The 14914-nt window shown below is 36.9% G+C and overlaps 1 protein-coding gene and 1 pseudogene across 9 annotated transcripts in view; both read right to left on the reverse strand.

Annotated features, from left to right (window-relative positions):
• The window catches only part of ZNF148 (zinc finger protein 148), a 155761-nt gene that overhangs the window by 122488 nt on the left and 18359 nt on the right, over positions 1–14914 (reverse strand). The gene's annotated exons all lie outside the window — the stretch shown is intronic.
• Positions 1515–14913, reverse strand: LOC129032481 (dnaJ homolog subfamily B member 6-like; annotated as a pseudogene).

The raw sequence follows: 14914 nt of genomic DNA on the forward strand, positions 1-14914 counted from the left end.
TGAACAAGAGAAGAAAATAAATTGAAAAAAGTAGTAGCTTTAGGGAACTACAGGGCAATTAAAAAAAAAATCCAACATTCACACCATCAAAGTTCCATAAAGAAGGAAGAAAGGGAGTGGGGCTCAAACACTACTTGAAGAAATGATAACTGAAACGTACTCAAATTTAGGGAACACTAACTTGCAGATCCAAATAGCTAAGCAAATACAAAGAGGATAAGCCTAACGAAATTCACTCTAACATCATAATTAAACATTTAAAAACTAAAGACAAAAAAAAAAAACCTTGAAAGCAGCCAGAGAGAAACAACACATTACCCATAAGGGAACACCAATTCAAATGACACCAGATTTCTCATCTCAAACCACAGAGGCCAAAAATAAAAGTGGCACAGTATTTTTCAAATATTGGAAAAAATGCAACTGCCAACTGGGAATTCTATATGCAGTGAAACTGCCCTTCAGAAATAATAAGGAAATAAAAGTATATTTTCAAATGAAGAAAAGTTAAAAAAAAAAAAAAAAGTCTAGCACACCTATCCATAAAGACTGGCTGAAGAAAATTTGCTGAACATAAAGAAAATGATTTTTTTAAAAAGGAATGTCGAAATATCAAAGAAGAAACAACAGAAAGAACGGAAATATAGGTATAAACAAGACATTTTCTTCGTTAGTTTTATAAATCATATTACATGATGGAAGCAAAAGTTATAACACCATCTGATACTCAAGACAATTATATTTAAAATTGGAGAAGGTGAAAGGTAAAATAAAAGTGAGGTTTCCACACTTCTGTTGAAGTATAAAAGTTGATGCTAGTAGACTAGTCATGTATGCATATAATAACCAAAACAGCCACTACAAAACTGAGATAGACTCAAAACAATATTATAAGTAAGTCAAGATGGAATCCTAAATAAAGGTTCTAGTAATCTGCAAGAAGACAAGGAAACAAACATTCACGCACTACCAGAAAAATTCTTAATTTATATTAAACCAGAAATGTAACCATTTCTGTAGAAGATTCATCCTGGCAATGCTAACTTCACAGCAGACTAACACTACATGGCTCACATTTTAAACACAATGGAAAAGTAGATCCATGCTTTTACGTGTTTTTTTTGTATGCAATCTTTTCCTACCATTAACGTGTCAAGGCTCACCTTGGAATACATTTAATAAAAATGCAAAGTACACATAGAGATTTGCAATTTTAAAGACAAAAAAAAGGTCCTACTATGTGGTCCCAATGAGAGGTGAAGCCAGCTGGACTTCCTGGGGACTAGGGACTTGGAGAACTTTTCTGTCTTACAAGAGGATTGTAAAATGCACCAACCAGTGCGCTGTAGCTAGCAAGAGGATTGTAAAATGCACCAATCAGCGCTCTGTAAAAACTCACCAATCAGCACTCTGTAGCTAGCAAGAGGATTGTAAAATGCACCAATCAGCTCTCTGTAAAACACACCAATCAGCGCACTGCAAAATGCACTAATCAGCGCTCTGTAAAACGCACCAATCAGCAGAATCCTAAAAGCAGCCAATCGCAGGCAGGATTTAAAAAAGGGCATTCTGATAGCACGGAAACAGAACATGGGCAGGGACAAATAAGGGAATAAAAGCTGGCCACCCCAGCCAGCAGCAGCAATCCGCTCGGGTCCCCTTCCACACTGTGGAAGCTTTGTCCTTTCTCCCTTCACAATAAACCTTGCTACCGCTCACTCTTTGGGTCCGTGTCATCTTTAAGAGCTGTAACACTCACCGACCGCGAAGGTCCATGGCTTCATTCTTGAAGTTAGAGAGACCACGAACCCACCAACAGGAACCAACTCCGGGCACACCAACAATAAACTCAAAAGTCTATGACAAATGGGGACTCTGTTGAGCTGTCTATAAATACTTTAGATTTGGTACAATTATACTGAAAGTTGAGTTCATTTGAAATGTTCAAAAAAAAAATGTTCCTGTTAATCTTCAAATGGTGCTTGTTATAGTTTAACAGTTCTGTTAAATGCATGCATTAAATTACTTGAGTTACCCAAGTGCAGCAGCTGCTCCTAACCGTGTATGGTTAAGGACTTTAACTGGCCATCTTCCTCAAATGCTATTCCTTCCTGACCATTCTCAACAATTCTCTTTGTAGTGATGTTTCTGCCATTAGCCATTTTAATAGAACCTGATATCAATTTGGAAGTGCCCATCCCATTACCACCAAACAATACGGAAGAGAATGAAGTGAAGCCCCCATGACCTAGTGACCTGAATGAAATAAATCTTGTATCAAAAGAAAATCCACTTCCAAAAGATGGAAATCCACTGAATGTGGAAAAAATGACTCTGTCTCTTGGCCTCCTCAGGGACCCCATTCCAAAAAAAGTCCTCAAAAGGGTCTTCAAAGAAGTCAAATAAAAATGGATCCCTTCCACCAAAAAAATTCCCTGATGACATCATCTGGGTTACAAAATGTGAAGCCAAACTCAAATGGACTGTCAAAATGACTTCCACCTCCTCTTCCACCATTTAATCCTTCTTTGCCATATCTGTCATAGATGTACCATCTTTTAGCATCTTACAGCACCTCACATGCCTCAGCCACTTGTTTTGATTTTCTCTCTGCTTCTTCTTTATTCTCAGGAATCTGGGTGCCACTTCAGTGCCAGTTTCCATTATGCTTTTTTAATATCCTTGGGTGAGGTATGTCTCTGCACACCTAGAACTTCATAGTAATCCATCATGTTTTAGCAGATAGTTGGAAGAGGACTGAGGATGCAGGTGGCAGGCGATGGGACACAGGGGAAGTGGGGCAGTGGCCTGGATGCTCTGGGCTCTGGATCTCCTCTCAGCTAGCCTGAGTAGATTTTTTTTTTTAATGGCCCAATTATATGTTGCTTGCAAGAAATTTAAATTCAGCAACATAACAAGTTAAAAGCACAAGAATGGAAAGATATGACAATAAATTTTTTAAAGCAGAGTGGCTACATTAATAACACAATCAACCAACAGGATCTTCTTGACATATGTAGAGAATATTCCACTCAATAACAGCAGAATAGACTTTTTTTTTCAAGTACCCATGGAACATTCACCAAGGCCATAAAACAAACCTCAAAAAACTTAAAAGAACTGCAATGGTAACAGTGTATTTTCTAACCAGTAACTAGAAATCAGTAACAGAAAGACAACAGGAAAATCTCTAAATAGAGGAATAAACAACACATTTTTAAAAAGTCCATGGATGAAAACAGAAGTCTCAAAATTTTAAAATATAAAAATAAATGAAAATAAAAACATAACACACATCAAAATACATGGGATGCAGCTAACAACAATCAGACGCACTAAATGCTTACATTAGAAATGAGGAAAGATGTCAAACCAGTAATTGAATTACCAAAAGAAACGAAAAAAGAGCAAAATGAAACCAAAGCAAGAAGGAAGGAATTATTAAAAGAAGAAATAAAAGAGGAAAATAGAGAAAATCAATTAAGCAAAAAATTTGTAAGCCTGTATCAAAACTAACAACAACAACAAAAAAAGACAAAGAGAAGACACAAAACATCAGGTATGAAACAGAGGACATCAGTACAGATCCTATAGCAGTTTTAAAAGAATACAAGGGAATACTACAAACAATTTTATGCTCTTAAATTTGACACCAACTTCTCAAAACCACACTAGCAAAACACAACCAAGATGAAATAGAGAATATAAATAACCCCATAGCCATTAAATAAAACTGACTTCTTAATTTAAAAGCCCCCCAACTGCTGCCAAAAAAAAAAAAAAAAAAAAAAACCAAAAAAAAAAACCCTGCAGGCTCAGATGGCTTCACTGGTGAATTCTACCAAATATTTAATGGAGAATTAATACCAACTGTTCACAAACTCTTCCCAAAACTTGGGGAGAATATTCTTCAACTCATTTTATGAGATCAGCATTACTGTTACCAACACAAGACAAAGACATCACAAGAAAAGAAAATGACAAGCCTATAACTCTTACAAATGTAGCTGCAAAAATCCTCAACAAAATACTAACAAACCAAATCTACCAACACATAGAAAGGATTATGCAAGACCATGTAGGATTTATCTCAGAAATGCAAGGTTGGCTTAAGATTTGAAAATCAATATAATACACCACATCAATAGAACAAAGTCCAAAAACTTTTATTTTTGGCAAATCATCTTAGATGAAGAAAAACATTTGATGGAATACAACACCATTTACACAATAAAAACACCCAACTAGGAAAGGGAACTTCCTCAACCTGATAAAGGCCATCTATGAAAAATCAAAGCTAATATCATATTCAAAAGTAAAATAGTAAGTGCTTCCCCCTAAGATCAGAAATAAGACAAGGATGTCTGCTCTTGCTACTACTTCTATTCAACACTACAGTAGAGGTTCTAGCAAGGTAAATGATATGATTTGGTTCTGTACTCCACCCAAATTTGATCTCGAATTGTAATCCCCACATACCAAGACAGGGACCTGTAATCCCCACGTGTCAAGGGAGGGAGATGATTGGATCACAGGAGCAGTTCCCCCATGCTGTTCTCATGATAGTGACTGAGTTCTCACAAGATGTGATGGTTTTATAAGCATCTGGCATTTCCACTACTTGCATTTCTCTCTTCAGCCAACATGTGAAGAAGGTCCTTATTTCCCCTTCATCTTCTGCCATATTTGTAAGTTTCTTGAGGCCTCCCCAGCCAATTAAACCTCTTTATAAATTACCCAGTCTTGAGTATTTCTTTATAGCAGAATGAGAATGAACGAACTAATCCCCAAAATTTACTGTAAATTTTGCTTAATTTACAGTAAATTAAGCAAAAAACTGAATTAAATGGCATTAAATTGGAAAAAAAACCTGTCTCTATTTCCAAATGACATGATCATATATATAGAAAACCCTATGGAATCCACTAAAGCTACTAGAATAAACAAGTTCACCAAGGATGCAAAATTTACAAAAATCAATTATATTTCTGTACACAAGCAATGAACAATTCAAAAATAAAATTAAGAAAATAATAAGTACTTATAATAGCAGGAAAAAAATAAAGTACTTGGTAATAAATTTAACAAAACAGGTACAAGACATGTACACTGAAAGCTACAAAACATCCCCGAAAGAAATTAACAAAGACCTAAACAAACATCTAATGTTCATGGATTGAAAAATTTCATATTGTTAAGAGGAAAATACTTCACCAAATCACCTACTGATTCAGTGCAACTCATATCAAAACCCCAGAACCTTTTTTTGCAGAAATGGACAAACTAATGCTAAAATTCATACGGAATTGCAAAGGACCAAGAAAATCCAAAACAATCTTGAAAGAAAAGAACAAAGTTAGAGGATGCATACATTCTGATTTTAAAACTAACAAAGCTACAGTAATCAAGACACTGTGGTACTGGCATAAAGATAAACATATAGATCAAGGAATAGAATTTAGAGTCCAGACTTAAATAACTACATTTATGGTCAATCTTTTTTGTTAAATTTTATGTATTCTTTTTTTTTTTTTTTTTTTTTTCTGAGACAGGGTCCCACTCTGTCGCCCAGGCTGGAGTGCAGTGGCACGATCTCAGCTCACTGCAAACTCCATCTCCTGGGTCCAAGAGATTCTCCTGCCTCAGCCTCCTAATTTTATGTATTCTTTTTATAGAGGCAGGGTCTCATTATGTTGCCCAGGCTGGACTCGAACTCCTGGGCTCAAAGATCGTCCTATCTCAGCCTCCCAAACAGCTGAGACTACAGGAGTGTGCCCACTGCACCAGGCTAAGTCAACCAATTTTTTGACACCAAGACAATTCAGTAGAGAAAGAAGTCTTTTCAACAAGCCAGTGCTAGAACCAAGGAATATCTACATGCAAAAGAATGAAATTGGATACCTTCATCATTCCATATACAAATATTAACTCTAAATGGATTAAAGACCTAGCTCAGTGGCTCATGTCTGTTATCCCAGCAAACGCAGGTGGATCATTTGAGCCCAGGAGCTTGAAACCAGCCTGGGCAACAAGGCAAGACGTCGTTTCTACCAAAAAAATACAAAAATTAGCTGGGCATGGTGGCATGTGCCATAGTCCCAGCTACTCGGGAGGCTGTAGCTGGAGGATTGCTTGAGCCTGGGAGATCAAGGCTGCAGTGAGCCTTGATCATGCCACTGCACTCCAGCCTGAGTGACAGAGCAAGACCTTGTCTCCAAGAAAAAAAAAAAAAAATAGTTAAATGAATTAAAGACCTATAAGTAACAGTTGAAGCTTCAAAAGTGTCAGAAGAAAAGTCTAGTGTGGTGGCGCATACCTGTAGTCCCAGCTACTCAGGAGGCTGAGACAGGAGGATCACTCGGGCCCGAGAGGTCAAGGTTGCAGTGAGCTGTGATAGCACCACTGTACTCCAGCCCAGGCAAAAAAACAAGACCCTGTCTCATTAAAAAAAAAAAGCTATACAACAGCAACAGCATCAAAAATAATACTTAAACTTAACTAGGGAGGCAAACACTTGTATGCACTGAAAACTACAAAACACTGATGAAAGAAATTAAAGACACAAATAAATGGAAACACATCCCATGTTCATGGATTAGAAGACTTAATGTTAAAATGTCCATACTACTCACAGCGATGTACAGATTCAATACAATCTCAATGAAAATCCCAATGGCATATTTTACAGGAACACAAAAACAATCCTAAAACCCAAACAGAACCACAAAAGCCCCCGAATGTAGCCAAAACAATCCTGAAAAAGAACAACAAAGCTAAAGGCCTCACACTTCCTGATTTCAAAACATATTAAAACAGTATGGTACTGGCATAAAAACAAGACATACAGACCAATGGAACAGAACAGAAAGCCCAGAAATAAACCCAGGCATACAGAGGCAACTGATCTTCAAGAAAGGTGCCAAGAATCCACAACAGGAAAAGAACAGTCTCTTCAATAAACGGTACTGGGAAATCTGGGCAGCTATATGAAAAATTGAAGTTTGACCCTCATTTTACACTATACATAAAAGTCAACTCAAAATAGATTAGAAACTTTAATAAGGCCTGAAACTGTAAAACTCCTAGAAGAAAACATGGGAGAAAAGCTTCATGACACAGCCATGATTTCTAGGATTTGACACCAAAAGCAAGGGCAACAAGCATAAAAACAGACAAGTGAGATTACATCAAGCTAAAAAGCTTCGCAGAGCAAACAGATCAATCAACAGAGCAACCAGGCAACTTATGAAATGGGAAAAAATATTTGCAACTACACATCTGCTAAGGGGCTAAAATCCACAATATACAAGGAACTCCTACAACTCAATAGCAAAAAATAACAAATAGCCTGCTTTTCAAATGGGCAAAGGACCTGAAAAAATATTTATTCAAAGACAACATACAAAAGGCCAACAGGTATATAAGCAGATGCTCACCATCAGTAATCACCAGGAATATGCAAATCAAAACCACAATGAGACACTATCTCACACCAGTAAGAATGGCTATTATTAAAAATCAAAAACTAACAGATGTTGGTGAGGCTGTGAAGAGAAGGGAACACTTAAATATTGCTGGTGGAAATGTAAATTAGTTCAGCCACTGTGGAAAACAACTTGAAGATTTCTCAAAAAACTTAAAACAGGCCAGATGTGGTGGTTTACACCTGTAATCCCAGCTCTTCGGGAGGCTGAGACAGGAGGATCACTTGAGTCCAGGAGTTTGAGGTTGCAGGGAGCTATGATCTCACCACTGCACTACAGCTCAGATGACAGAGCCAGACCTTGTCTCAAAAAACAAACAGACTTAAAACAGAGCTACTATTTGACCCCACAATCCCATTACTGGGTGTATATCCAAAAGAAAGAAATCATTATACCAAAAAGATACATGAACTTGTATGAACAACCATTATCCAAAAATAAAAATAACAAGTATTGGCAAGGATGGAGAAATTGTAAACCCTGTGTACTGCTCATAGGAATGCAAAATGGTGCATACTATTTTTTTTTTTTAAAGTTCAGAGGTTCCTCACAAAACTAAAAATAGAACTACTGTATGTTCCAGAAATCCCACTTCTGCATATTTATCCAAAAGAAATGATACTGGGTTTTGGTTTTTTTGTTTTGTTTTTTGAGATAGAGTCTCACTCTGTCACCCAGACTACAATGCAGTAGCGCAATCTCGGCTTACTGCAACCTCCCATCTCCCGGGTTCAAGTGATTCTCCCAACTCAGCCTCCCAAGTAGCTGAGACTACAGGCATGCGTCACCAGGCCCATCTAGTTTTTTTTTGTATTTTTATTAGAGACAGGGTTTCACTATGTTGGCCAGGCGGGTCTCAAACTCCTGACCTCAAATGACCTGCCCGCCTTGGCCTCGGCCTCCCCAAGTGCTGGGATAACAGGTGTGAGCCACCACCATAGATTTTTGAGGAAATATTTGCACTCATGTTAACTACAGCAGTAGTCCCCAACCTTTTTAGCACCAGCAACTGGTTTCATGGAAGACAACTTTTCAATGGGTCAGGGATAGTTTCAGGATGAAACTGTTCCACCTTAGATCATCAGGCATTAGATTCTCAAAAGGAGCATGTAAAACAGATTCCTTACCTGCGCTGTTAACAATAGGCTTCACGCTCCTAAGAGAATGAAGAGAATCTAATGCCACTGCTGATTTGACAGTAGGCAGAGCTCAGGCAGTAATGCTCACTCACCTGCCACTCACTTCCTGCAGTGCAGCCCAATCTGTAACAGGCCTCTGACTGGCAGCGGTCCATATATATATACACACACACAATGGAACATTATTCATCCTTAAAGAAGGAAATTCTATAACGTTGACAACATGGATGAACCTTAAGAACATTATAAGTGAAACAAGCCAGTCACAGGAGGCCAAATACTGTATGATTCCACTTTTCTGAGGGATTTAAGATAAAGTAGTCAATCTCATTGGAGCAGAAAGTAAAACAATGGTTGCCAGGGGATGAGGGGAGGTAGAAATGAGGAGTTGAGGCTAGGTGTGGTGGCCCACACCTGTAATCCCAGCACTCTGAGTGACCAAGATGGGAGGATCGCTTGAAGTCAAGAGGTCAAGACTACAGTGAGCTGTGATTGCACCACTGCACTCCAGCCTGGGCAACAGAATGAGACCTAGTCTCCACAAAAATAATTTAAAAATTTAAAATTAGCCAGGCATGGTGGCAGGTGCCTGTAGTCCTAGCTACTCAGTAGGCTGAGGCGAGAAGCTTGTTTAAGCCCAGAAGGTTGAGACTGCAATCCGTTACTGTGCCACCGCACTCCGGCCTGGGCCACAGAGTGAGACCTTGTCTCTCAAAAGAAAAAAAAAAAAAAAAAGCGCAGTTGCTATTCAATGGGTATTGATTAAGCTATCCAAAATGAAAATGTTCTAGAGATCTGCTGTACAACATTGTGCTTATAATTAACAATACTGTATTGCACTTAGACATTTGTTAGAAGAGTAGGTCTCATATTATGTATTTTTTATTACAATAAGAAAATTTTAACTGTTATGCATCACAAGACACTATCAAGAAAGTGAAAACAACCTACAGAATTGGAGAAGATATATGCAAATCATTTAACTGGTAAGTCTAACATCCAGAACATATAAAGAACTCTTAAAACCCAACAATAAAAAGACAACCCAACTAAAAAACAGGCAAAAGATCAGAAGACATTTCTCCAAAAAATACATACAAATGGCCAATAAGCAGATGAAATGATGCTCCACAGCATTAGCCAACAGAGACATGCTAATCAAACCATGAAATACTGCTTCACACCCACCAGCATAGCTATAATCAAAGACAGTATGAAGTGTTATCAAGGATATGGGGAAACTGGAACCCTCATATACTGCTGATAGAAATGTAAAATGGTAAAGCTGCTTTGAAACATAGTCTGGAAGTTACTCAAATGGTTAAACAAAGGTACCACACGACTCAGCAATTTTTCACTCCTACATACACATATACACAAAAGAAATGAAAACAAATGTTCACATAAAAACTTGCACATGGACGTTCACAGCAGCATTATTCATAATGGCCAAAAAAAAAAAAAAAACAGTGGAAACAACCCAACAACTGATGAATGAATACAAAAAAAATGTGATAAACCCATATAACAGATTACTATTCAGCAATAAAAAGGAATGAACTGCTGACACATGCTACATCATGTAACATTACACTAAGTAAAAGAAGCCAGACATAAAAGATCATCTACTTTGTGATTCCATTCATATGAAATGTCCAGAACAGGCAAAGTCCTAGAGACTGAAAGTAGACTAGTAGTTGCCAGGGACGGGGAGGAAGAGGGAATAGAAATTGACTGCTAATGGGTAGTTTCTTTTTAGGGTGATGAAACTGTTCTAAAATTGATTATGGTGATGGCTGTTCGCCTCTGTACGCTGAAAACAACTGAACTGTATAGCTTAAGTGGGTGAATTGTATGGTATGTAAGTTACACCTCAATAACACTGTTTAAGGAAAACTATATGATGGCTGGAATTTGCTTCAAAATAACATGGAAGATCTAAGTAAACGGAAAAATATCCTGTGGTCATGGACTGAAGGACCTCTATATATTTAAAAAAAAAAAAAAAAAAGATCTTCTCAAATTCAACTATAGGTTTATTCAATTCCTATCAAACTCCCAGCAAGATTTTTTTTTGTAGATACAGATGTGATTATTCTAAAATTTATATGGAAAAGCAACAAAACCAGAAGAGCTAAAACAATCTTGACAGAGAAACAGAGAAGAATGAAGTGAAAGGAGGCACTCTACTCGATAAGACTTACTATAAAGCTATAATAATCAAGACAGCGTGGTACTGGAGGGAAGGCAGACACACATCAATGGAAGAGAATAGAGAACCCCAAAACAGACCAATACAAATATGTTCAACTGATTTTTGAGCAGTTTGGAAGTTTTTTAAATAACTAAACATGTACTTGCCATACTACCCAGCAATCCCACTCTTGGGCATTTATCTCAAAGAAAGGAAAACTTTTGTTTACAAAAAACCCTGTACACAAATGTCCATAACCTCTTTATTCATAGTAACAAAATACTGCAACATACTAAAAGTTCTTCAACAAGTGAATGGCTAAACAAAGTATGTATACAAAGTATACATACATAAACAAAGTACGTCATTCTGGAAAGAACAAAACTATAGATAGTAAACAGTCCGCCAGGGTACAAGGAGGAGTGTTGGAATGGGGTGGGAATATAAAGGGATAGCAAGAGGAGTTTCCTTTGTGATGATGCAATAGTTCTGAATCTTGGTCTTGGTGGTAGTCACATGAACTTATATATGGGATAAAATTGCTAGAACTGTAAACACACAAAAATAAGTGCAGGTTTAAAAAGCAGTGAAAATGATATAAATTCTGTAGTGTGGTTAACAGTAATATGTCAATGTCAATTTCCTAGTTTTGATGTCTTACTAGAACTTTATTAAGATGTCTGGGTGAAGGGTACACAGGACTATGTACTAATTTTGCCAATTCCTGTGAGTCTACAGTTTTTTCAAAATAAAGGTTTTCTCCTTTTTTTATATAGCAGGGACAGAGTTTCGCCACGTTTCCTAGGCTGTTCTTGAACTCCTGAGTTCAAGAGATTCACCTGCCTTGGTCTCCCATAGTGTAGGGATTACAGGCATGAGCCACTGTGCATGGCCCAGAATAAAGTTTAAAAAAAAAAATTAACATGTGAGGCCAGGTTCAGTGGTTCATGCTTGTAATCCCAGCACTTTGGGGGGCCAAAGCGGGAAGATCACATGAGCCTAGGAGTTTGAGACCAGCCTGGGCAACACAGCAAGACCCCATCTCTATATAAAACTAAAAAAAGAGAGAGGAGAGAGGGGTAAGGTGGAGGTATAGATGACATAAGCTTAGCCATTAATTGCTATATGAGAGTTCATAATATTCTATTTTTCATCATTTAAGTTTTTCCATAATAAAAGGTTAATAAAAATATAAGAAAGCCATATACCAAAATATTAAAAGCAGTTTCTCTTGATTCCATTTTTCTTTATGCTAATATGCATTTTAAGTTTTTTCTATTAAATAAATTTCTTACATAAAATTTAAATTTTAAATTTCAAAATTTTTTTAAATTTAAATGTCATATATAAATTTTTAAGGAAATGTTTGCTCATACTGTCTTTTTGGAGATGTTCACTGCTCCTGGGGCCACACAAATCACACTCAGACATTCAGAGCCTGAAAAACTCAGTTCATTTTTTTGTTTTGTTTTTAGGAAAAAAAATTAAATATAAAAGAACCCCATTGAGGGAACACTTATTCTATTTTATGGAATTGTTGCCCAATTTTTTAAAAAATTAATTTAAAAAAGAACCCCATTGATACTTCTTCTGACAATACACTGCTTAAGCAATCTGAAAATATTTCATGTAAATATCCAATTTATATTTCCCCAATTACATTTCACCTGAAGGTTCCAGTATCTTTTTCTAAAATTAACTAAGGGGCCTTGCTATAACAGATTTACAATCAGCACAATAATTCACCACTTTAGTGATCCTCACACAACAGAACAAATGTGTTAAGTTCAAGATACCCTAAGATGTTTCAGTAATTCCGGTTGAGTTTGCATTCAAAATTTTGCCTAAGCTATCATAACTAATTTTAACTGTTTTGTTTTAAAAATTGTATGTGGTCTTTTTAAATTTTTCAGACATTTTCTTAAAAAGCAGCCACTGAAAAGTTTACAGTGGTAACAATACCATGCTGAAGAATTCAAAAATATGTGTGAATCTGAAAAAGTAACTAATTCACTGAAAGACAATATTTCTCACAATGCGATTATTTAACACTGTAATTTGATTAAATTTATCTGTATCAAGCAAAAGCGATGCCACACCCTTTCCCTCAGCAATGATTTAAACTAAGTAGTAGAGGTAATAAGAGACCTGAGCTCTGCATTATCTGTCCAACCTTGGGTAAGTCACCATCTCTCCATAACTCAATGTCTTCATCTACATACCGAAGGAGTTATACTTGTTAATCTTCCAGCTCCCCAATCCTGTGTTCTAATGTTCTAATATATACTTCATAACCTTTGACCCATGATCATTCTAATGACAACATTGGAAAAAGATTTATAATATACATGATATAGAGATATCAATTACATTACAAATAATTTTCATAGGTTTAAATCATTTGGGAGAATGTTATTCTCAATACATCAAATCAGGGTTTCGTCAATATCAGCACTACTGACATTTTGCAGTGGATAATTTCTTTATCATGGGGACTGTCATATGCATTGTAGGAGGTTTATCTACCCACTAGATGCCAGTGGAACCCCCTTAGCGTGCTGACCAAAAATGTCTCCAGACATTTGACAAAATCACCTCTGGGTTTGAGAACTATTGTATTCGATTTAAAATGTCCAGGGTTTCCAGACAAGGGAAAAAGAAGACTGTTCTTGTTGTGTGATATAGGAGGAATGGCATAAGAAAGGACAGGAATGTTTTCCAGCAAAACAAAAGGTCGGGCTGGGCACAGTGGCTCACATGTGTAATCCTAGCACTTTGGGAGGCCGAGGCAGGAGGATAGCTTGAGGCCAGGTGTTCGAGACCAGCCTGCTCAACACAGTGAGACCCCAGTCTCTTATTAAAAAAAAAAAAAAAAAATTGCAACTCACATACTAGAAAAAGGTACCCTCTTGTATGAGGCCTAATGAAAACATTAATTAAATATTGTTGTGTGTGGCTAATGTAGTAACAATGAGAATAAAAGTATATAAGCTATGGGGAAATCCATAGGTATTCCATCCATGCCTTGTAAAGAATCCTCAATAAAGAGGTCCAAAGGTTTTCAACAGAGATTAATGACATTAACTTAATTCCTCTTCTCCCTAGCATTTCAAGGAGGCTAAAAGTGCTCAAGTTACTTACTCCCTATTCTAACCACTGAGAACACTCGCATGAAAAACATATATTCCCCCCGTTAAATACCATAAGCATCTGCCTGTTGTAATCAAATGTAAATGTGGTACAAATCCCACTAGAAGTACCACTGTATAATATCCTCAAGTCCTCAGTTTTTAAAGAAAGGCCAAAGAAATCCAGTGTGGAGAAATTACTTTTAAATGTTTTAACAGAAAAGTAAACGTTCACACGTTCACTTTTTTAGCTCAGCCATATTTTCCACCAAACAGACAAACACCCAGTTTCCTTAGTCTATTCTGGGATTGGTCACCAGACTGGGCATAAGAGACCCAGAGTCTATTCCAGCTCCAAAACAGACTGGTAATCTCAAGCAAATTATTCACTCACGTTAAGGTTCTATACCAGTACCATGCTAACAATACTGAAAATCTGCCCAGAAACAAGCACAGAGAAACCCAGAACTTCCTCCTGCACCCAAAGGACAACTACAAATATATTTTTAGATTTATTAAATCTAAAAATCTGAATAGGATTTTATTTATAGCAACATTTTAACATACTTGAAATTTCCGAACAGTGCTGCCTTTACCACTGCCCTCTATAAAATTAAGAAACGCTCTTGTTTAATCACACCATGCCTAATTTTGCAAAATTCTTCATGTAAACTCAACAAATCACAATTATTATGTAAAACAAAAAGCTGTTTTAAATTCAAGCTGTTGGAAAGAGCTTCAACTTTTGCATTTCCAACTCTAGCTTTCATTCTACTGCACAAGCAGTTCTTTCCTGGCATCGTAAAAGGTGTTTCACAAAGTCTGGAGAGCAAAAGTTTGCCCCACGGTCCAATTCTGGAAAGGCCTTAGGATTGTTCTTACCACTAGACAGGCAGGGTTTTTTAACATAAGGATACAGGTGTACATTTTTTCCTCTTAATACCCAGTAAAAAGCCGTCTAGTAAAGCA

This window comes from Pongo pygmaeus, chromosome 2 (assembly GCF_028885625.2).
Source record: "Pongo pygmaeus isolate AG05252 chromosome 2, NHGRI_mPonPyg2-v2.0_pri, whole genome shotgun sequence".
In the NCBI taxonomy this organism is placed as follows: Eukaryota; Metazoa; Chordata; class Mammalia; order Primates; family Hominidae; genus Pongo; species Pongo pygmaeus.